This window comes from Lagenorhynchus albirostris, chromosome 13, assembly GCF_949774975.1.
Source record: "Lagenorhynchus albirostris chromosome 13, mLagAlb1.1, whole genome shotgun sequence".
Classification (NCBI taxonomy): Eukaryota; Metazoa; Chordata; class Mammalia; order Artiodactyla; family Delphinidae; genus Lagenorhynchus; species Lagenorhynchus albirostris.
The window spans coordinates 44,591,090-44,613,956 of record NC_083107.1 but is presented as its reverse complement, the minus strand read 5'-3'; the positions used below and the strand labels follow the sequence as shown (position 1 = coordinate 44,613,956).

General features: G+C 39.0%; 1 long non-coding RNA gene across 2 annotated transcripts; it reads right to left on the bottom strand.

Annotated features, from left to right (window-relative positions):
- Positions 1-10,177: 10,177 nt before the first annotated feature.
- Positions 10,178-21,450, bottom strand: LOC132531566 (uncharacterized). 2 transcript variants are annotated; one of them, XR_009544132.1, is made up of 3 exons: positions 21,332-21,450; positions 15,812-15,914; positions 10,178-12,687 (listed from the first exon to the last, which is right to left on the bottom strand). It is a non-coding gene; the product is annotated as an uncharacterized LOC132531566 (long non-coding RNA). The 2 variants fall into 2 exon arrangements; XR_009544131.1 differs by lacking the exon at positions 21,332-21,450 and having other exon boundaries at positions 15,812-17,543.
- Positions 21,451-22,867: the final 1,417 nt, after the last annotated feature.

Here is a 22,867-nt window from a genome sequence, read left to right as displayed (position 1 = left end):
AAAAAAATCACTGATGCAACAATATGGATGAATTCTGAAAGCATTATATTGAGCAAAAGAAATCAGACTCAGAGCAGCACAAACTGAGTGATTCCATCCTTAAGAAGCTCAAGTAAAGGCGAAATTAATCTATGGTGATAGAAATCAGAATGGGAGTAACTTTTGACTGTAAAGAGGTTTGGACTATTAAAAAAAAAGAAGGAATTTTTTGGGGTGATGAATATATATAATTATTTATTTATGCAAAACAGCCATCAAACTATATACTTCACATTAGTGCATTTTCCTATATATAAATTAATTTATTTATTTGTTTTTATTTTTGGCTGTGTTGGGTCTTCGTTGCTGCACGTGGGCTTTCTCTAGTGGCGAGTGTGGGCTACCCTTCGTTGCAGTGTGCAGGCTTCTCATTGCGGTGGCTTCTCTTGTTGTGGAGCATGGGCTCTAGGTGCACGGGCTTCAGTAGATGTGGCACTTGGGCTCAGTAGTTGCGGCTTGCGGGCTCTAGAGCGCAGGCTCAGTAGTTGTGGTGCACGGGCTTAGTTGCTCCATGGCACGTGGGATCGTCCCAGACCAGGGCTTGAACCTGTGTCCCCTGCATTGGCAGGCAGATTCTTAACCACTGTGCCACCAGGGAAGCCCTTTTTATTTATTTTTAAAGAAACTTTTTTAATAAGATAGGAACTATCTGTTTTTCAAATGTTTGGTAAATCATTTCTGCTATACTAAATATTTTGCTTAAAAAAATGTTCAGCACATACACACACATACCAACGCATTCCCCACTCACTTACTTGTTGTAGTGTTGAATGCTGTTACTCTTGGATAACCTGCATCTTAACAAAATAAACTACGCATTTTTAAATCTGTCAACTTCACTAAATTGTTTTATTGCCTTGTTTTCATAATGTTAAAATTCCTAACAGGTATTTTATTATTTCTAACCTGGCCTTGTAATAAAAACAAGTGTCAGTATGTAACAAAATGCAGGCCAGTTCCAATCAGGAAAGTCATAAACTCCCTTTTAATTCTATTGTGAATTATTATATAAGACGTCATGTTTTAAGCTTTAGGAGTTACTTATTCAAATGTTTTAAAATATAGCTTTTTTTTAAAATTGTGGTGTAGTTTTTTTACAATGTTGTGTTAGTTTCTACTGTATAGAGAAGTGGAGTTCCCGGTGCTATACATCAGGTCTCATTAGTTATCTATTTTATACATATTAGTTAGTGTATATACATCAATCCCAATTCTTTTAGTCTCCTAGAATTACTGCTAAAAATATTGAATGACCTGAAATTTTAAGTTGGTTGTACAACCAATCATCACAACGTTTCCATTTTATAATTATTAGGGCACTGCTGGTGTTTCTGAGGCTGCAGACTGGCCTCTGCTTATCCCATCAACTGCTCTTGTGTGTGTTCCAATTAGCGTAGACTCCTGTGTCTTCACTTCTCTCCTCCTTGCTCTACCCACCTACCCCAGCAAGGAGAGCTCATCTGAGTTCCCACAAGCTTCCTACATGTTTCTCGATGAACTGGTTTCTGGATCAAATTTTCCTTCCCCTTCCTCTTTCTCTGCTACTCACTCCCATCAATGCTGTTTGATTACAATTTTGAAGCGTTAAAAAAATAATAATAAAATGGCAATTACATAGTCTACAATAAATATTTTACTCCAACCCAATTGTTACCTGAGGAGTAGGTCAGCGGAAATATGCACTTTCCATCTGTAAGGGGTCCCTTATGCATGTTGTAATTTAGTTTACATCTGGCTTTCAACTCATGCCTGCAATTCCAAATGAAACTCCTGAACAGATTAATGAGTGCTTTTATGAAATAAACAAGAAAGAAAATAACCTAGAAAATCTTCCAGCATCCAATAGAGTCCCGAAATATATAACTTTATTTCAGTGACAACTGTGGCCAAATATTAAATAGGGAATTTGAACACTGTTAAGTACTAAAGAGAAGGTGCTCGTATTTGTTAGAGCTGATGCTCATAGAACATATATGAATCTTCAAGTGTTCTCTTAGTTTCCTGAGACTCCTAGATTCACAAATCTGGAATTTAATGCAACTGGAGCTTGCTTGCATCTCTGGTTAAGTAAATTCCTAATTTACTTAATTCCCATGACTCTAAGAGGACACCTGTTCAAGGTGGGACCAAATGCCTGTGTAATTCCTACCAGCCAAAGCACCTGCAATTGAATTTTCAGGCATGACTTTCAGAAGCAAAATGCCCAGGATAGTGGGGACACATCTAACCCTTCCATAATTTTAGATACAGGAGTAGTGGCAAGTAAAGAGTGAAAGAAAACATGTGTGTAAAATTGTCAGCCTATCAACTCTCAACAAATAAAAACATTCTACTCATCTAAACTCTTGGTCTAATGACTGATAACTTGAACTGATGGTTCCTGTGCTTATCAAAATAGCATCTGTCAATCCTGGCAAGAAGATGTATTGTGTCTGTGTGTCCTCTCACAGTGCTAAAACTAATTATTAGGGTCTTTAAAATCCTTTTGATGGATTAAGAGTTCCTGGTGAGCGCAGTTAAACAAACCATTAGGTTGAGAAAATTTTTTTTCCACGCTGCAATGATCCACTAATGAGCTGACTGCTGCCATATTAATCAATAAGGAACTTGAACAAGAGAAAATCTGAACTATTTTTTTCTTTGTTTTCTTTTCCTCTTTTCAAACTGAGATGATTTCTTTTTTAACATCTTTATTGGGGTATAATTGCTTTACAATGGTGTGTTAGTTTCTGCTTTATAACAAAGTGAATCAGTTATACATATACATATGTTCCCATATCTCTTCCCTCTTGCGTCTCCCTCCCTCCCACCCTCCTTATCCCACCCCTCCAGGTGGTCACAAAGCACCGAGCCGATATCCCTGTGCCATGCGGCTGCTTCCCACTAGCTATCTACCTTACGTTTGTTAGTGTGTGTATGTCCATGACACTCTCTCGCCCTGTCACAGCTCTGAGATGATTTTTATATATAACAAAACACACAGATTTTTAAGAGTATACTTGATGAGTTTTGATACATGTATATATCCATGTAACCATAATGCTGGTTAAGATATAAAATATTTCCATCACCACAAAAAGGTCCCTCATGCCCTCTCCAGTGAATCCCACCACAAACACCCGGAGGCAACCCTGGTTCTAATATCTATTACCATAGATTAGTCTTGCTTGTTCTAGAGCTTCATGTAAGTGGAATCAGACAGTATGTACTATTTAGTATCTGGCTTCTTTCACTCAATGTTTTCAAGGTTCATCCATGTCTGTATTTTATTGGTTATTATGTGAGTATATAACAGTTTGTTTTTTCACCCTCTTGGTAATGGACATTTGGGTCGTTTACAGTTTGAGGCCGTGATAAATAAGCTGCTCTGGACATATTTGTACAAGTGTTTTGGTAAACATATGCTTTATTTCTCCTAAGTAAATATCTAGAAGCAGACTTGCTGAGTCGCAGGATAGCTATAGGGTTTAACATTAAAAGAAATTGCTGAGCCTTTTTTTTTTCATATGAAAATTTCCACCTCCTCTAATTTCTTCCGCTGATGCCCACAGGCCAGACCCCAACCTCAGGCCCATTCTAAAGATAATGCATAATTTAAGATTTTTTGTTTCTTTTTTGCTTTCTGCTCTGGCAAGTAACTTTGGTTGTCATTGGCAAGACCAGTTTTAAGAACTCAATCCCAACCACTGAAAGTAAAAAGAATGCGCAAAAGAATTGTGCCCAGACCAGGCCTTCAAGAGGCTCTGCCAACAAGGGATGTTATGCTTTTTGTTACAAGGGCATCATTCCTGTGTTAGTCTCTGAGCTCAGGCAACTGGAAACTTTTTTTTTTCTTTCATAATACCATTTGGTTTTAGCAGTGAAGTCGCTGCTAAAAGGGAGGGCATTATGCAAATTAATATTACAAGTAACTGCATGTTACTAAAGTAATCTTGGACAAGACTTTCCCTTTATTTCTGCTTTGGAGACTTAGGGTTTCCCAAATCCTCTTGGGCAGTGTTCAATGCCTGACATCAGTGTTAGGGGGAGAAAGAAGTTGTTCACATTAAGGCAGATCCAGTTTTGGCATGATCAGCAGCCATGCTCTTCACAGGATTAAGATTCATCCCTTTGAAAATATGAAAAACAAGAAAACAAAAGGCACTGCTTGAAAATAATGATTTAGCACAGAACACATTTTGTTTTAGTCAAAACTTTTTTTTTTTTCCCTAAGGAAAAAGTGTGTGGGCTTATCTGCTGAAAATGCCAGCATGACTGTGAACACTGGGGAAATTAAAAGACTGAATAGAACGGATTTCTTAGGAAAATCAGTGTGGTATGCAGAGGGTTGCATGGTTTATTTATTAAGTTGTGTGCTAGGGGAGGATTATCTGCCTGAGACTTATCTATTACTTTGTGGCAGTGGTTTTTAAATAGAGAGGTTTTCTTGCATTGCACAAAGCCAAGTTCAAGTGGAATCTAAAACTCAGTAACTTTGGCAGCTTTGGTTATGACGTGGAAATCAGAAAATCAAAGGTATAAATATTGTCTCTACCACCATCCCTTGCCCAGAAAAAGGAACGGCTTTGAAAAACATTCTGTAACCTTTTGACATAGCACCAGGTATTCTTTCTTAGAAGCAGAGGTCAGCAGAATGTTAATGAAGGTGTCAGGCTGACAGTCAGTACATCCCCATTTACCACTGTGGCCAAAACCACTGTGGCCAAAACCACTGTGGCCAAAAAGGACCAAGATAAAGATGCCTCTGTTATGTGAGGAAGAGATTCATAATCTGGAATACATGTTACAGAAAAGAGAACAACTGGCAGGATTGTAAATATCAGTGCAGCTTCTAGCACGGTGGCTGGGAGCCTTAAGGTTACATGCTGCCAGCTAATAATGCTATTCTTTATTAATAATGTTTTTTGTTTTTAAATTGAAAAGTGCTTTATAGTTATTAGTCAATTTTCAGAATATCCTGAAAATAAACGGGCTGAGTCAATCCTTTTATTCTGATTTTATCTGAGAAGGAGAAGATGACTAGGAATAGAAAAGTCACACAAAGAATAAAGACAAATATTGGTCCCCAAGAATGCCTCCGCCCACTCCTAACCAAATTTAGTACTTTTAACCAAAAATATTAGTCTCTACAAAGAGCCTATGAAATGCTCTGTGATAGCTCTTCAAAATGACATTCTCCAGTGAGTGTCCATGTTGAACAACAAAAATATGGAATATGGAACGTTAAAAACAGGATGGATTTTGTCCTATTCGGGTCCCCACAGTTACTCCTGCATATGCAGCGTGATATCACTATTTCCCCCAAGGCAGCACTTGAAATTTCAGTGTCCTTGAAAGCAAACCTTTTGCCTCTTGGCAACAATCCAATTGGACCAGATATTTAATTAGAATTTCTTCCTAAATGCGTGGGGTACTTGCTTTTAGAAAATACTTGCTAACTAAAGAAAAGTTTGCACTTTCCATCAGAGAGAATGAATGACCTATTATATCAAAGATGAAGCCTTTCTTCCACAGACACCACAGTCATTTGTTTTCTTTCAAGAATCATAGTTCCAACCTAGCACATTCTTACGAGTATTGTCATGACTGACAGACACTAGGAAGCACAAGTGTAACACGACTCATCCCATAACCAAATTCAATATGAGGAGAGTGGATCTTAGAACTCAACCAGGTGGTTTGGCTCCTGTGACATAACAGTTTTGTCATCAGGCAGTAAAATGCATCAGAATGGCTCTCTGATGAGACTTGACAAGAAGTGGCTCATCTCCAGGATTCCCTGAGTGGTAGGTACTCTCAGTCACCTTGGGTCCTGGCTTCCATCACTTCTCAGTCATGGAATAGAAATCCTGCTTCCTCTGAGATGACCTTGTGTTTCTTGAAAGGAGTTCATCTGGCCAGACTCATATCATCAGGCTTCCCCTGAAACCATATCTGATTCCTGATTTCCATGATAGACAGGAAACAACAGGTTCATTGGGTAAAAGAGATCTGATTATTTGCTAATCTTCCTGTTTCAGAAGTCTAAAAACAACATTTTGGCTTTCAACACACAAATCCAATAAAAAGCCAAAGCCAAGAGTAGTTCAGAACCATTCGTTTTAACACACTTTTACTTAAGTTCTTTCCAAATTTAGAGAACCACATTGATTTAGCTACTGTCATTCAGGACTCTCTGACAATCTGCTTTGACAAGCCTCCATCCTGGGGTGAACAATTTGTCCTGGATTTCCTGGGACTTTCCTAAATTTCACACTCACTGAAAGTTCCACGTCCCCAAAACTCCCTTAGTCCTAGGAAAACTGATATGGTTGGTCACATTATTTTAATAGCCAACAGCCCAAAATCTCTTTCTGGAATCTCTTTGAGGATCTAACAAATCTTATTAAAATGAATCTCCTTTCAGTATCTTTCCTACAAGTTCATGCCATACTTCTAAATGATGGAGAGCAACAGATATACCGGTTTCCTAGGGCTACCATAACAAATCACCACAAACTAGGTGTCTTAAAACGACAGGAATGTATTGTCTCACAGTTGTGGAGGAGGCCAGAAGTTTGAAATCTTCCCTCCAAAGGCTACAAGGAATAATCCTTTCTTGTGTCTTCTAGCTTCTGGTGTTGGCCGGAAATCCTTGGTATTCCTTGGTTTATGGCAGCATAACTCCAGTTTGTGCCTCTGTCTTCACATGATCATCTTTCCTGTGTGTCTATGTCTCCTTGTGGCTCTCCTCTTCTAATAAGGAAATCAGTCATATTGGATTTAGGGCCAACCCTAATCCAGTCTGACCTCATTTTAACTTAATAATTACATCTGAAGAATGGATAAAGATGTGGTCATGGGAATGTAAATTGATACAGCCACTATGCAGAACAGTATGGAGGTTCCTTAAAAAACTAAAAATAGAACTACCATACAACTCAGCAATCCCACTACTGAGCATATACCCTGAGAAAACCATAATTCAAAAAGAGTCATGTACCACAATGTTCATTGCAGCACTGTTTACAACAGCCAGGACATGGAAGCAACATAAGTGTCCATCAACAGATGAAATGATAAAGAAGATGTGGCACATATATACAATGGAATATTACTCAGCCATAAAAAGAAACGAAATTGAGTTATTTGTAGTGAGGTGGATGGACCAAGAGTCTGTCATACAGAGTGAAGTCAGAAAGAGAAAAACAAATACCGTATGCTAACACATATATATGTGGAATCTAAAAAAAAAAAAAAAAAAATGGTTCTAAGGAACCTAGGGGCAGGACAGGAATAAAGACGCAGACATAGAGAATGGACTTGAGGATACGGGGAGGGGGAAGGGTAACCTGGGACAAAGTGAGAGAGTGGCATGGACATATATACACTACCACATGTAAAATAGCTAGGGGGAAGCAGCCACTTAGTACAGGGAGATCAGCTTGGTGCTTTGTGTCCACCTAGAGGGGTGGGAGGGAGAGGCAAGAGGGAGCGGGTATGGGAACATATGTATATGTATAGCTGATTCACTTTGTTATACAACAGAAACTAACACAACAGTGTAAAGCAATTATATTCCAATAAAGATGTTAAAAAGAAAAAGAAAAGATGTGGTACATATATACAATAGAATAGTACTCAGCCATAAAAAACAATGAAATAAGGCCATTTGCAGCAATATGGATGGACCTAGAGATTATTATAATAAGTGAAGCAAGTCAGAAAAAGACAAATACTATATGATATCACTTATGTGTCGAATCTAAAATATGACACAAATGAATTTATCTATGAAACAGAAACAGACTCGTAGATATAGAGAACAGACTTGTGGTTTCCAAGAGGGAGGGGGAGTGGGGGAAGGATGGATTGGAAGTTTGGGAGTAGCAGATGCAACTATCACATATTGAATGGATAAACAACAAGGTCCTACTGTATAGCACAGGAAACTATATTTAATATTTAATAAACCATAATGGAAAAGAATATATATATGTATACATAAAACTGAATCACTTTGCTGTATAGCAGAAATTAATACATTGTAAATCTACTTCAATGAAATATATATATATAATATATACGTATATATATGAACTACATCTGTAAAGACCCTATTTCCAAACAAGATCATATTCACAAATACCAGGAATTAGGACTTCCACAAATCTTTCGAGGGAACATAGTTTAATCCATAACAGCAGATCATCCCATCTTCATGATTCCAGTGGTTCTCAACTCTGAACACATTAGAATCACTTGGGGGAATGTTAAACATGCAGATACACACACACACATACACACACACACACACACACACACACACACACACACACACGCTCGAATGCCCCTTCCATTTTCTCCATCACGATCAATTAAATTTGAATATCTGGGGGAAGCCTGGGCATTAGTACAGTTTAAAGTTCCCCAGGGAATTCTCATATGCATCCACTGTCCATAACCCTTCACAGCCTTGAAGAATAATATGTGTAGCTAAAGATAAGAACTACTAAAATGGCTTTAAGTATGACCTCCTTTCTCCAAAATGTGTCCCTTCCAAACCAGCCTAAACTAATTTTAAGAGGTAACTCAAATTCTTATGTTTCCTTCAGTAAATTCTGAACCGACAGTAAAAATGTACATTTTAATAATACCAAGAAAGCTCCCAACAATTTATCTCACACAAGAGAAAATGTATCTGGCAATTTAATCTCCCAAAGTCAACATTTTTGATGTAAAGTTAATCTAGATATACATTTGACTCTTTTTACTGACCAGAAACTTTTCTTAGAGCAAAAGATTTCCATACTGTTCATTCCAGAGATACTAATAAATATTTCTAACCCAAGAAAATTGTGACCTTTCCAAGATGAGGGTCAACCAAGAACACAAAATTTTTCACAATAAATGATTTGGGGGAAAAATTCTTGGTTTCAGATATATGGGATTTTTTTTCTTCTGTACCTTCTCATTGCTTTGTGTTTTTTCCCTCTGTTTAAACAAACTGGAGTTAGGAAGCCATCTCTTGCTATTTGTTTTCCCACTCTTACCACCAGTTTTTTTTTTTTTTTTAATTTACATTTTCAAGAAATAGCATTTTCTGAAGAATACTCATGCAGAGATGACCAGCAGGGAGCCTACTGAGATCCTATTGGATGCTGAACAAGTCAAGAGGACCATGGAGAAATGAAACGAGTGTTCTTAATGTAAGCAAGTCAAAGCTACTCCATTGTGCACTCATCTTACTTCCTTTCTCTGGGCTCTGAACACTCATATGCCCGCAGTACATTCATCAAGGCACTTTTCTTTCCTGCCAGATCTGTAAGGGGAAAGATTCACTTCTCCTTCCCAAGGTGTCAAGCTTCATTGTTATTGATGACTACAAGACGGCAATTACCTGATGAAGCTAATGGGTAAAAGCACTCAAAAGGCTATGTTTTGTGGTTCCACTGTCATAATCCATGTAAAACAAAGCAGACCCAACACAGCCTGACAAGATTTCAGCCTATTATTATTGGGGTCTTATTTAAGTTACAAGTTTGATGAAATTTACAATTTAGCCATTGCACTTAGCATGCTTTCCTTTTCTTTGAAAACTAACCCCAAGAGAGACATTTACAAAATTCCTACCTCCAAGCTGTCAGATGAGAAAAATGCCAAGTGGCATGGGTGGCCAGAGGGAGGGGTTGGAAGTGTACTTAGAATAGTAAACAAATACGAATGGAATTTCACAGCTAACTACTTTTTACTGCTTTGTCAGTGGATACAGCATACATATTCATCCTTGTTTTAACTCTCCTGTTAATCCTGCCATAGCATTGGAAAAAGAATGGTGTAAAAAAAAAAAAGTCCCCATATCATCCCTCCTCCCTTTCTTATCCCTTCTTGATCAGATAAGCTCTTAACAAAGCATGAAGCTATTCCATTAAATTTTAATGTTTTAGCTCCGGAGTAAGGATACCACTTCAGATGTCTTCCTTTGGAAAAGAGCAGTACCACCTTGAGAGGTCAGCAACATATAAATACTCCTAAGACAAGTTAGTTATGTTTTACCCATTCAAAGTGGGCACTGTAAAGTGATAACTAATGTCACACATGCACAAATATTTTATTGCAACAAATGTGAAGGCATCTTGCAAGAAAATTAACATAAGTGTAGTGCATAGTGAATTTGTTTATTCATCTATTCACACAGTAGTCACTGAGCACTGACCCTGGGCCAAACACTGTGCCGAGTGCTGGGGACGCATAGGCACAGCCTCAGTGATGAGCAGGGAAGACGAGCATGCACCTGATCATTACAAGAGATTCTGTTAAGTTCTGTAAGAAGACTGTGTACTTTGCTCAGAAAACCCAGAGAAAAGAGACACTGTATCTCTGCCTGGTTGGGAGGTGGCAGGGAGGTTACAAAAGACTTGAAACAGGAGATGGTTTTGATGTGGATATGTAAGAATGAACTATTTACAAAATTAATCAGCCAGGGAAGGACAGTCCAACGAACAGCACATGCAAAAGCATGGGGCCAGAAAAGGTGAAAGTACGAAATGTAGCACTGAGCGGCTACAGAATGTCTAGAGAGAGGTAGGAAATGAAGCAAGAGGTGGCACAGGTAGATTCATGAAGAAGTTTATGTGTCAAGCAAAGTGGTCCGAGCTTCATCTTCTGAGCCAAAGGGCAAAATATGGTGGCTCCCAGACATTTTTAATTGACCCACACACTGTTTGTTTTTTAAAACATTGAGATAATATTTAAAATTGAGGAATTTCTCCCTTCCCCCCAAAAATCTGAAATCTGGAGTTTTTTTTTAATATAGAACTGCTGGTGACAGTAGGCCTGTATACCCACATGGACTTAGATCAGTTGGATATGAGTAGCAGTCAGCTTCCCCACACAGAGCACTCACTTTTCAGTTGCCACAGTCCCTGAAATTCCCTACGGTCTTTCCAAGGCCAAGATGAGTCTCAGCTGCCATTTGTCATTGAACCTGACCTTGTTTTTCATGTAGTTGAGAGAAATGTTTCTCTGAACCCATGTGTCTGTCACAGACAGAAGAACAAGAGATAGGGGGGAGACACATGATGGTTTGCTTTGTTCATTCATGTTACCTGCCTGGCTTCCAAAGGCTACAAATTTAGATTTGTAACCCCTTCTCTAGACAGAGAGAATCAAGGTAATAATAAGATGGCATAATAATAATTTGTAATATTAGTTATAATAATAAGCTGTAAGGCTTAGAAGGGCTTTGGAGTATTAGTAACTGTTACTTGACTAGAGGACTCAGGGTACCTGAATCCTGTTTTGGATTCTCTTCCATGGGATGTTTTTGATGGAGATAAACTCCCACGAGACAAGAGAAAATGGGAAACATGACCCATTTGATTAGTATGGGCTGGACTTGTGCTCCTCATTCCACTGCAGAGATTTTTATTATACTGGGCTAAAGCACACAGTTTAGGCTTAACACAGGGCTGGCCTTTCCAGGTCTCTTCCAGCAAGGTAGGGACCAAGTGACACTGACAGCCCTGCAGAGACTTCAGAGGAAGAGAAAGAGTAAGGTGGCTACGCCCAAACAGGGAAGGCAGCCTCCTGCTCAGCTCACCAGCTGGGACAGGACACAGGACCAAGGAGCATATTGGCAGGCATAGTCCTACCTATTACTAATGTGAGCCAATCCATGTCCAGGAATTTGAGTGCTCCTCTGCCAGATCCTTCAGAAAGGCTACCCTGGTTATAGTAAACAGGATGGCTTGGGAAGGGGGAAATTGGTGACAAGGACATCAGTGAGTAGGCGAACACGACTGTCTATGCAAGAAGTGACACCCACCATCAAGGTGGGATGGAAATAATTTGTGTTTAACAAATGATATAAATACAACAGTGGGACACCTAAACCCAGTGTCATCTCCCCAGTACACCTCCTCTGCAGTGTTTGGGTTACCTCGGCTCAACCAGTGCCCCAGGCTACGTAAAACAGAAAAGCTAACCAGGCAGGGTGAAAATGGTTCCCTGAAGGGTTTTAAGTCCTTAGTGAAACCAGACTTGGCAGATGTCTCGGGAAGCCCACCAGGAAGTGAGACCCTGGACAGGACACAGTTTAAGAAACACATACTGCTGTTGGTGAAAGTTCTGTGCTGCCTCTTGGTCATGACAGGGAGGAGAAGTAGGCCCACCTCTGGGAGCTGACTGCATACCACACAAAGAATCAGTTAACAGAGGCCAGACTGCACGTGCCCCCTGGAGATTCCAGTCAAACACTACAAGCAAATCGAGTTAGAATCTGGCACAATTTCCCTGAAACATGTGGCCAGAGGAGAACAAATACAACTGTGCCAGGGCCATTTGTGAATAACTGTGACAAGACTCTAAGTACCCAAACCTCCATCCCAGTAAGGCGAGTGCTCAGCCATAGGTAGCAGAAAATCCTGCTTTTTGGTGGCTTAAACAGAGGGTTTATTTCCCTCCCATCACAGGAAGTCCAGCGCGGGCAGTACAGGGCCAGTTCGGCAGCTGGACCAGGCTGCCAGGGATGCCTGCTCTCTGTTTTCCCTCCTCTGCCCCCCGCTCCTTGGCTTTATCTTCATGCTTGTCACTTCCTGGCTGCCAGCAAGAGCGTCTGGCTCCCACAGCATCCTGAGCCTCAGGTTCACATTCAAAGCAGGAAGCAGTCTACAGAGAGGAGGGAGAATGAAGCAGCTTCTCAAAAGCAAGTCGAGACGAAAGGAGGCACCTCCAGCACAGGCTCTCATCCTCCCAGATCTACCAAGTATTCAGCAACTAAATTCCTATCCATGCATTCCAGACAACAGCCAGTATCCTTATAATAAATGTGGCTCATTTTCTTTTGTCTTGTTTATACTAGTTCATTTCTGTTACTTGCCAAAGGAAAAAAAAAAGTCCAATCAAATGCATTCACAAGGTCAGATTCACCAGTTAATCATACAGAGACCTCAGAGTTTATGTGGCCTTTCATAAACTTTCATAAAGTTATGTTGGAGGTCCATTTCTAAACATTACGGTTAGTGGCTTACACAATCATAACTGGAATGGCAGCCACTATTTATCAAGCACATGCTACATTCCAGGCACTGTCTGGGGCATTCTATATGCATTCTTGTCATCCTCACATCCTGACAAGCAAATGTCCTTGTACATAAGAGTACTGATTCTCAGAGAAGTAACCTTCCTGAGACTGTTCAGCTAATAATGATTCAAAGACAGATCCATCTGACTCCAGAGCTCAGTCCACTCTATGGTTTTTTTTTGCTATTTTTTTGTTTGTTTTGCTATGGTTTTTTGAAGTGTGATCTGAGATTGCCAAATATTCAAATTCCTGAGTCCTTTTTAAACAGACTGATTTAGACTCTCTGGGGTTAGGACTGGAGTTTAGAGTTCAGGAATCTGCAGTTTAAACAAGTGTCTTGGCTAATTCGTCTCCAGGCTATTGATTCAATACCATGGGAGCTTCCTGGTGAAATCTGGAACTGGTCCCTATACACAGAGGGCAAGGAAAGACCGTGGAAAGAGGCAGGCCTCTCCAGATTGGTAGGTGGCATGTTTAATAAGCAAGGGAACTTACAAGCAAGGTGCCACAAGACAAGTAGATCTCTGTACCTGCCTGCCAAAATCTTTTTCTCTCCTATTTTTTTAATTGAAATGTAGTTGATATACAATATTATATGAGTTACGGGTGTACAGTATAGTGATTCACAATTTTTAAAGGTTCTACTCCAGTTATAGTTATTATAAAATACTGGCTATATTCTCCATGTTGTACAATATATACTTATGGCTTATTTTATACCTAGTAGTTTGTACCTCTTAATCCCCTACCTCTTGCCTGTCCCCGCTTCCCTTTCCCCACTGGTAACCACTAGTTTGTTCTCTGTATCTGTGAGTCTGCTTCTTTTTTGTTATATTCACTAGTTTGTTGTATTTTTTAGATTCCACATGTAAGTGATATCATATAGTATTTGTCTTTTGCTAACTTATTTCACTTAGCATAATGCCCTCCAAGTCCATCCATGTTGCTGCAAATAGCAAAATTTTATTATTTTTTACGGCTTAGTATTCCATTGTGTATATATATATATCCACATCTTCTTTATCCATTCATCTGTTGATGGACACTTAGGTTGCTTCCGTACCTTGGCTATTGTAAAGAATGCTACTATAAATATTGGGGTGCATTTATCTTTTTGAATTGGTGCTTTTGTTTCTTTCGGATATATACCCAGGAGTGGAATTGCTGGGTCATATTGTAGTTCTATGTTCAGTGTTTTGAGAAACCTCCATAATGTTTTCCACAGTGCTGCACCAATTTACTTTCCCACCAACAGTGTACTAGAGCTCCCTTTTCTCCATATACTCACTAACATTTGTTATTTATGTTCTTTTTGATGATAGCCATTCTGACAGGTGTGAGGTGATATCTCATTGTGGTTTTGATTGGCATTTCCCTGATGATTAGTGATGTTGAGCATCTTTTCATGTGCCCATTGGCCACCTGCATTTCCTTTTTGGAAAAATGTCTATTCAGTTCTTCTGCCCATTTTTTAATTGGGTGTTTGTTTTTTTGATGTTGAGTTACATAAGCTGTTTATATATGTTGGATATTAAGCCCTTATCAGTCATATTATTTGCAAATATTTTCTCCCATTCAGTAGGTTGTCTTTTCATTTTGTCAATGGTTTGCTTTGTGAAAGCTTTTCAGTTTAATTAGGTCCCATTTATTTATTTTTGCTTTTATTTCCTTTGCTTTAGGAGATGCAATCTTAAAGGTATATATAAAGGCCTTAGGTGGGTTCAGTCACGTGTATAATCCAGGTGGTCTCAACATCACATTGCTCTCTGAAGGCTGCATGCTTGAAATAACTTCAGCTATGGAAATGGTGGGCAGAACATACAGTCCAACGAGGAAGGGGTGAGGAGCCTCCAACTGGCTGGGTCCAGCTCACAGGTCCACAGGCAGTCATGCCCTCCTGATGGAGGACCAAGATATGCTAGAGCCTAGAAGGCACAGTTTCTCCTCTTGGAGGCTGTCCTGTGGTTAGTGTGGTCTGTTCTCCTGTGGCTAATGCCTGCTGGCATTTTTCACTGGAGTCAGTAGTAGTGTAAGAAGAAAAAAAATTTTTTAATAAGAGGCTGAATTCTTCCTGTAGAAAATAATAGAAGAGACTTCTCCTACCTCATTTTTCTCAGAGCATTCACTTTAGAAAACTTATAATTGTTAAGTACTTTCTCCTTCTGTGATGCATATAAATCCTTTTGAAAACTAGATAGGACATTTGTCAGCTCTAGGACCCAGGAATGTCTTTCTCAGAGGACCTGGGAGTCATCTCTTTGAAAGGTAAGTATTTAGGAAGGTAGCACCCCTCCCTCCCAGTTTCTGTGGGAAGGTCAGATGGGAAGGTCGGAGCCAAACCCCACTGGGGGACCTTCTCCAACTTGCAAAGCTACTTCCTGTCATAAAGACATGAAGTTTGTTTTCCTCTGGATCAAGCCAAGAAGCTAACACTGATGGTCGGCCCCAATTACCAGATAAAGTTAAGATGAACGATTTGTGACAACTGGCTCCATCGAGTCCTCTTCCTTGAGGACTAGCTATTGTTTATCTTGGAACATGTATGGAGTGGGTAGTATCTACTTGGCTATGTAAGGGAGTGAAATTCCTTCCTGTCTTTGCAGTCTCTTAGTGGACTACCTGTAATACACATCACATCCTGGTTTAATGTTTATTCAATAATAAAACTGGGGGCTTCCCTGGTGGTGCAGTGGTTGAGAGCCCGCCTACCGATGCAGGGGACACAGGTTCGTGCCCCAGTCTGGGAAGATCCCACATGCCGCGGAGTGGCTAGGCCCGTGAGCCATGGCTGCTGAGCCTGCGCGTCCGGAGTCTGTGCTCCGCAACGAGAGAGGCCACAACAGTGAGAGGCCTGTATACCGCAAAAAAAAAAAAAAGAAAAAAGAAAATTAAACACAAAGAAAAAACATTAAAAGCAGCAAGGGAAAAGCAATAAATAACATATAAGGGAATCCCCATAAGGTTAACAGCTGATCTTTCAACAGAAACTCTGAAAGCCAGAAGGAAGTGGCAGGACATATTTAAAGTGATGAAAGGGGAAAACCTACAGCCAAGATTACCAAGCTAGGATCTCATTCAGATTCGAAGGAGAAATTAAAACCTATACAGACAAGCAAAAGCTAAGAGAATTCAGCACTACCAAACCAGCTTTACAACAAATGCTAAAGGAACTTCTCTAGGAAGGAAACACAAGAGAAGGAAAAGACCTACAATAACAGACCCAAAACAATTAAGAAATGGTAATTACCTTAAATGTAAATGGATTAAATGCTCCAACCAAAAGCCATAGACTGGCTGAATGGATACAAAAACGGGACCTGTATATATGCTGTCTACAAGAGACCCACTTCAGACCTAGGGACACATACAGACTGAAACTGAGGAGGTGGAAAAAGATATTCCATGCAAATGGAAATCTGAACAAAGCTGGACTAGCAATTCTCATATCAGACAAAACAGACTTTAAAATAAAGACTGTTACAAGAGACAATGAAGAACACTACATAATGATCAAGGGATCAATCCAAGATGAAGATATAACAATTGTAAATATTTATACACCCAACATAGAAGCACCTCAACACATAAGGCAAATGCTAACAGCCATAAAAGGGGAAATCGAAAGTAACACAATCATAGTAGGGGACTTTAACATCCCACTTTCACCAATGGACAGATCATCCAAAATGAAAATAAATAAGGAAACACAAGCTTTAAATGATACATTAAACAAGATGGACATAATTGATATTTATAGAACAATCCATCCAAAAACAACAGAATACACTTTCTTCTCAAGTGCTCATGGAACATTCTCCAAAATAGATCATATCTTGGGTCACAAATCAAGCCTTGGTAAATTAAAAAAATTGAAATCATATCAAGTATCTTTTCTGACCACACTGCTATGAAACTAGATATCAATTACAGGAAAAAAACTGTAAAAAATACAAACACATGGAGGCTAAACAATACACTACTTAATAACCAAGAGATTACCATAGAAATCAAAGAGGAAATCAAAAAATACCTAGAAACAAATGACAATGAAACCATGACAACCCAAAACATATGGGATGCAGCAAAAGCACTTTAAGAGGGACGTTTATAGCAATACAATCCTACCTCAAGAAACAAGAAACATCTCAAATAAAAAACCTAGCCTTACATCTAAAGCAATTAGAGGAAGAAGAACAAAAAAAATCCCGAAGTTAGCAGAAGGAAAGAAATCATGAAGATCAGATCAGAAATAAATGAAACAGAAATAAACAATAGCAAACATCAATAAAACTAAAAGGTGGTTCTTTGAGAAGATAAACAAAATTGATAAACCATTAGCCAGACTCATCAAGAAAAAAAGGGAGAAGACTCAAATCAATAGAATTAGAAATGAAAACGGAGAAGTAACAACTGACACTGCAGAAATACAAAGGATCATGAGAGATTCCTACAAGCAACTAAATGCCAATAGAATGGACAACCTGGAAGAAATGGACAAATTCTTAGAAAAGCACAACCTTCCGAGACTGAACCAGGAAGAAATAGAAAATATAAACAGACCAATCAGAAGCACTGAAATTGAGGCTGTGATTAAAAATCTTCCAACAAAAAAAAGCCCAGGACCAGATGGCTTCACAGGCGAATTCTATCAATCATTTAGAGAAGAGCTGACACCTATCCTTCTCAAACTCTTCCAAAATATAGCAGAGTGAGGAAACTCTCAAACTTATTCTATGAGGCCACCATCACCCTGATACCAAAACCATGCACAGATGTCACAAAGAAAGAAAACTACAGGCCAGTATCACTGATGCACATACGTGTAAGAATCCTCAACGAAATACTAGCAAACAGAATCCAACAGCACATTATAAGGATCATACACCACGATCAAGTGGGGTTTATCCCAGGAATGCAAGGATTTTTCAGTATATGCAAATCAATCAATGTGATAAAGCATATTAACAAATTGAAGAAAAACCATATGATCATCTCAATAGATGCAGAGAAAGCTTTTGACAAAATTCAACACCCATTTAAGATAAAAACTCTCCAGAAGGTAGGCACAGAGGGAACTTACCTCAACATAATAAAGGTCATATATGACAAACTCACAGCCAACTTCATTCTCAATGGTGAAAAACTGAAACCATTTCCACTAAGATCAGGAACAACACAAGGCTGTCCACTCTCACCATTATTATTCAACATAGTTCTGGAAGTTTTAGCCACAGCAATCAGAGACGAAAAAGAAATAAAAGTAATTCCAATCAGAAAAGGAGAAGTAAAGCTGTCACTGTTTGCAGATGACATGATACTATACATAGAGAATCCTAAAGATGCTATCAGAAAACTACTACAGCTAATCAATGAATTTGGTAAAGTAGCAGGATACAAAATTAATGCATAGAAATCTCATGCATTCTTATACTCTAATGATGACAAATCTGAACGAGAATTTAAGGAAACACTCCCATTTACCACTGCAACAAAAAGAATAAAATACCTAGGAATAAACCTACCTAAGGAGACAAAAGACCTGTATGCAGAAAACTGTAAGACACTGATGAAAGAAATTAAAGATGATACAAATGGAGAGATATACCATGTTTTTGGATTGGAAGAATCAACATTGTGAAAATGACTATACTACCCAAAGCAATCTACAGATTCAATGTAATCCCTATCAAACTTCCACTGGCATTTTTCACAGAACTTGAACAAAAACTTTCACAATTTGTATGGAAACACAAAAGACCCCGAATAGCCAAAGCAATCTTGAGAAAGAAAAACAGAACTGGAGGAATCAGGCTCCCTGACTTCAGACTATACTACAAAGCTAGAGTAATCAAAACAGTATGGTACTGGCAAAAAACCAGAAATATAGATCAACGGAACAAGATAGAAAGCCCAGAGATAACACACGCACATATGGTCATCTTATCTTTGATAAAGCAGGCAAGAATATACAATGGAGAAAAGACAGCCTCTTCAATGAGTGATGCTGGAAAAACTGGACAGGTACATGTAAAAGAATAAAATTAGGGCTTCCCTGGTGGCGCAGTGGTTGGGAGTCTGCCTGCCGATGCAGGTGACACGGGTTTGTGCCCCGGTCCGGGAGGATCCCACGTGCCGCGGAGTGGCTGGGCCCGTGGGCCGTGGCCGCTGGGCCTGCGCGTCCGGAGCCTGTGCTCCGCGACGGGAGAGGCCACAACGGTGAGAGGCCCGCATACCGCAAAAAAAAAAAAAGAATAAAATTAGAACACTCCCTAACACCATACACAAAAATAAACTCAAAACTGATTGCAGACCTAAATGTAAGGCCAGACACTATAAAACTCTTAGAGGAAAACATAGGCAGAACACTCTATGACATAAATCACAGCAAGATCCTTTTTTACCCACTTCCTAGAGAAAGGGAAATAAAAACAAAAATAAATAAATGGGACCTAAGGAAACTTAAAAGCTTTTGTACAGCAAAGGAAACCATAAAAAAGATGAAAAGACAACCCTCTGAATGGGAGAAAATATTTGCAAACAAAGCAACTGAGTAAGGAATAATCTCTAAAATACACAAGCAGCTCATGCAGCTCAATATCCAAAAATCAAACAACCCAATCTAGAAATGGGCAGAAGACCTAAATAGACATTTCTCCAAAGAAGATATACAGATTGCTAACAAACACATGAAAGGATGCTCAACATCACTAATCATTAGAGAAATGCAAATCAAAACTACAATGAGGTATCACCTCACACCAGTCAGAATGGCCATCATTTAAAAATCTACAAACAATAAATGCTGGGGAGGGTGTAGGGAAAAGGGTACCCTCTTGCACTGTTAATGGTAATGTAAACTGATACCCCACTATGGAAAACTGTATGTAGGTTCCTTAAAAAACTCAAAATAGAACTACCATATGACCCTCTAATTCCACTACTGGGCATATGCCCTGAGACAACCATAATTCAAAAAGAGTCATGTACCACAATGTTCACTGCAGCTCTGTTTACAATAGCCAGGACATGGAAGCAACCTAAGTGTACATCAACAGATGAATGGATAAAGAAGATGTGGCACGTATATATACAATGGAATATTACTCAGCCATAAAAAGAAACTAAATTGAGTTATTTGTAGTGAGGTGGATGGACCTAGCGTCTGTCATACAGAGTGAAGTAAGTCAGAAAGAGTAAAACAAATACCGTATGCTAACACATATATATGGAATCTAAAGGTTCTCAAGACCTTAGAGGCAGGACAGGGATAAAGACGTAGACATAGAGAATGGACTTGAGGACACGGGGAGAGGGAAGGGTAAGCTGATACCAAGTGAGAGAGTGGCATGGACATATATACACCACCAAATGTAAAACAGATAGCTAGTGGGAAGCAGCCTCATAGCACAGGGAGATCAGCTCATGCTTTGTGCCCACCTAGAGGGGTGGGGTAGGGATGGTTGAAGGCAGACACAAGAGGGAGGGGATATATGTATACATATAGAGGATTCACTTTGTTATACAGCAGCAACTAGCACAACAGTGTAAAGCAATTATACTCCGATAAAGATGTTTTAAAAAATAGTAGTATCTCAATAAATAGGGAAAAGATGAATTTTCTAATAAATGTTGTTAGAATAACCTGACAGTTTTACAGAAATCATTAAAACTGGATCCAGGGACTTCCCTCGTGGCGCAGTGGTTAAGAATCCGCCTGCCAATGCAGGGGACACAGGTTCGAGCCCTGGTCCGGGAAGATCCCACATACTGCCAAGCAACTAAGCCTGTGCGCCACAACTACTGAGCCTGCGCTCTAGAGCCCGCAAGCCACAACTACTGAGCCTGCATGCTGCAACTAGTTAAGCCCACGTGCCTAGAGCCCGTGCTCCACAACGAGAAGCCACCGAAGTGAGAAGCCCGAGCAGCGCAATGAAGAATAGCCCCTGCTCACTGCAACTAGAGAAAGCCGGTGCGTAGCAATGAAGACCCAATGCAGCCAAAATAAAAATTTTAAAAACTGGATCCATTCCTCCAATCAATATGAAAAGATGTTCCATTAGAGAAATGCAAACTGAAACTATACTGATACATATTTCTAACCTATGAGGTTGGCAAATACCCAAATGTTTGACAACTTTCTCTAATGGCAGTCTCATACATTACTGGTATATACTACTTACCTATGAAGGGGAATTTGGCAGTATCTAGCAAACTTGCATGTGCATTTACCTTTTGACACAGCAATTCCACTTCTAGGAATCTTCCAAAGTGAAACAGGCAAAAATACAAAGAGCACGAAGCTGTTCACTGCAGGACCCGTTGTAATAGCAAAAGACTGGAAATAATCCAAATGTCCATCAATAGGGGGAAAGGCTGAATAAACCATGGTACATCAACATGGTTGCTGTGAAGAGAAATGAGGACTAGCTCTATATACTCTTATAGAATTATCTCCAGGATACATTAAGTGAAAAAGATACAGGAAAACCGTATACACTATTATTTATCTAAGGGCGGGCTTTGAAAATATATATGCTTATGTTTAAAACAAACTTTAAAAAACTATTAAAAAAAACTTCCCTTCGGAGAGCGAGAAAATAGGATGAACAGGGGACAGAAGCCAGATTTCTCTGAATATTTTTTTTAACATCTAACTTTGAATCATGTAAACACTCTGATAATTATAAAGCAAAATTAAAAATCCTTAGAAGACTGAAAATGAAACACATGATCCTGTACATTCAAGTGACTTTAAAACATAGCAACTTGACTGTATAACCCTAGTGAAATATATACCTAAATATACAAAAAGAACTGAGGGAGGAAAATTTTTAAACGTTTTTACTAATATTATTAATGGTAATGTAGAAATTGTTATTGTGAGACTACTGTGTGTGACTCTTGTATAAAACAAATGCGTTATAGTTAGCATCACTGAGAAGTAGGATTTTCAGCATATAATAAAGGAAATACACAAATGTAAGATCACTGAAGTTGAATTTTAAAAATGTAGTCCTAGATCTGAAGTATCAATTTGCAGAATATGATGAATGGAATTAACATATACTTACTTCTTAGCTCTGTTCACTGAACAAACAATGATCAAACCAGTAGAAATGAACAGCGCTAATGCCAAGATTACTCTCTATGTGAGGCCGCTGGGCCTGCGCGTCCCGAGCCTGTGCTCCGCGACGGGGGTGGGGTGGGGGTGGCGCGTACCGCAATTAAAACAACAAAAAAAAGGGAATCTGTGACTTCTAAAGATATATACTAAAATATTTACCAATGTTATGTCTGGAATTCACTTCAAAATGCTATGGAAGAAAGGCAATTGGTGAGGAAAAGGAAATAAGAGTGGCCATGAGTTGATAATTATCAAAGCTGGGTGGTGGGAACATGGAAGTTCATTATAAAATTCTCTATTTTTTATAGGCTTAAAATTTTCCATAATAAAGTGATAAAAAAGTATGCACTTGCATCAACATGCATAAACAAATACCACACTATGACATTTAAGAGTGGGCTAATAAAACCAAATAATTACAAGCAAGATGAAGACCATAAGGATTTGAATGTTTTATTGTCTAAAATAAATAATTTTTACGTGTCAAAACTAAAATCCAGACTACACATTACTAACTAATGCATCTATTTATGGAACTACTCTGGCTTGCAATTGATATCTTTGGCACATATTACTTGATCCAATATTCCAAAATAACCTCAAAAGTATTAGGCCTTCTTTTTAATTGTTTGATTCAAATC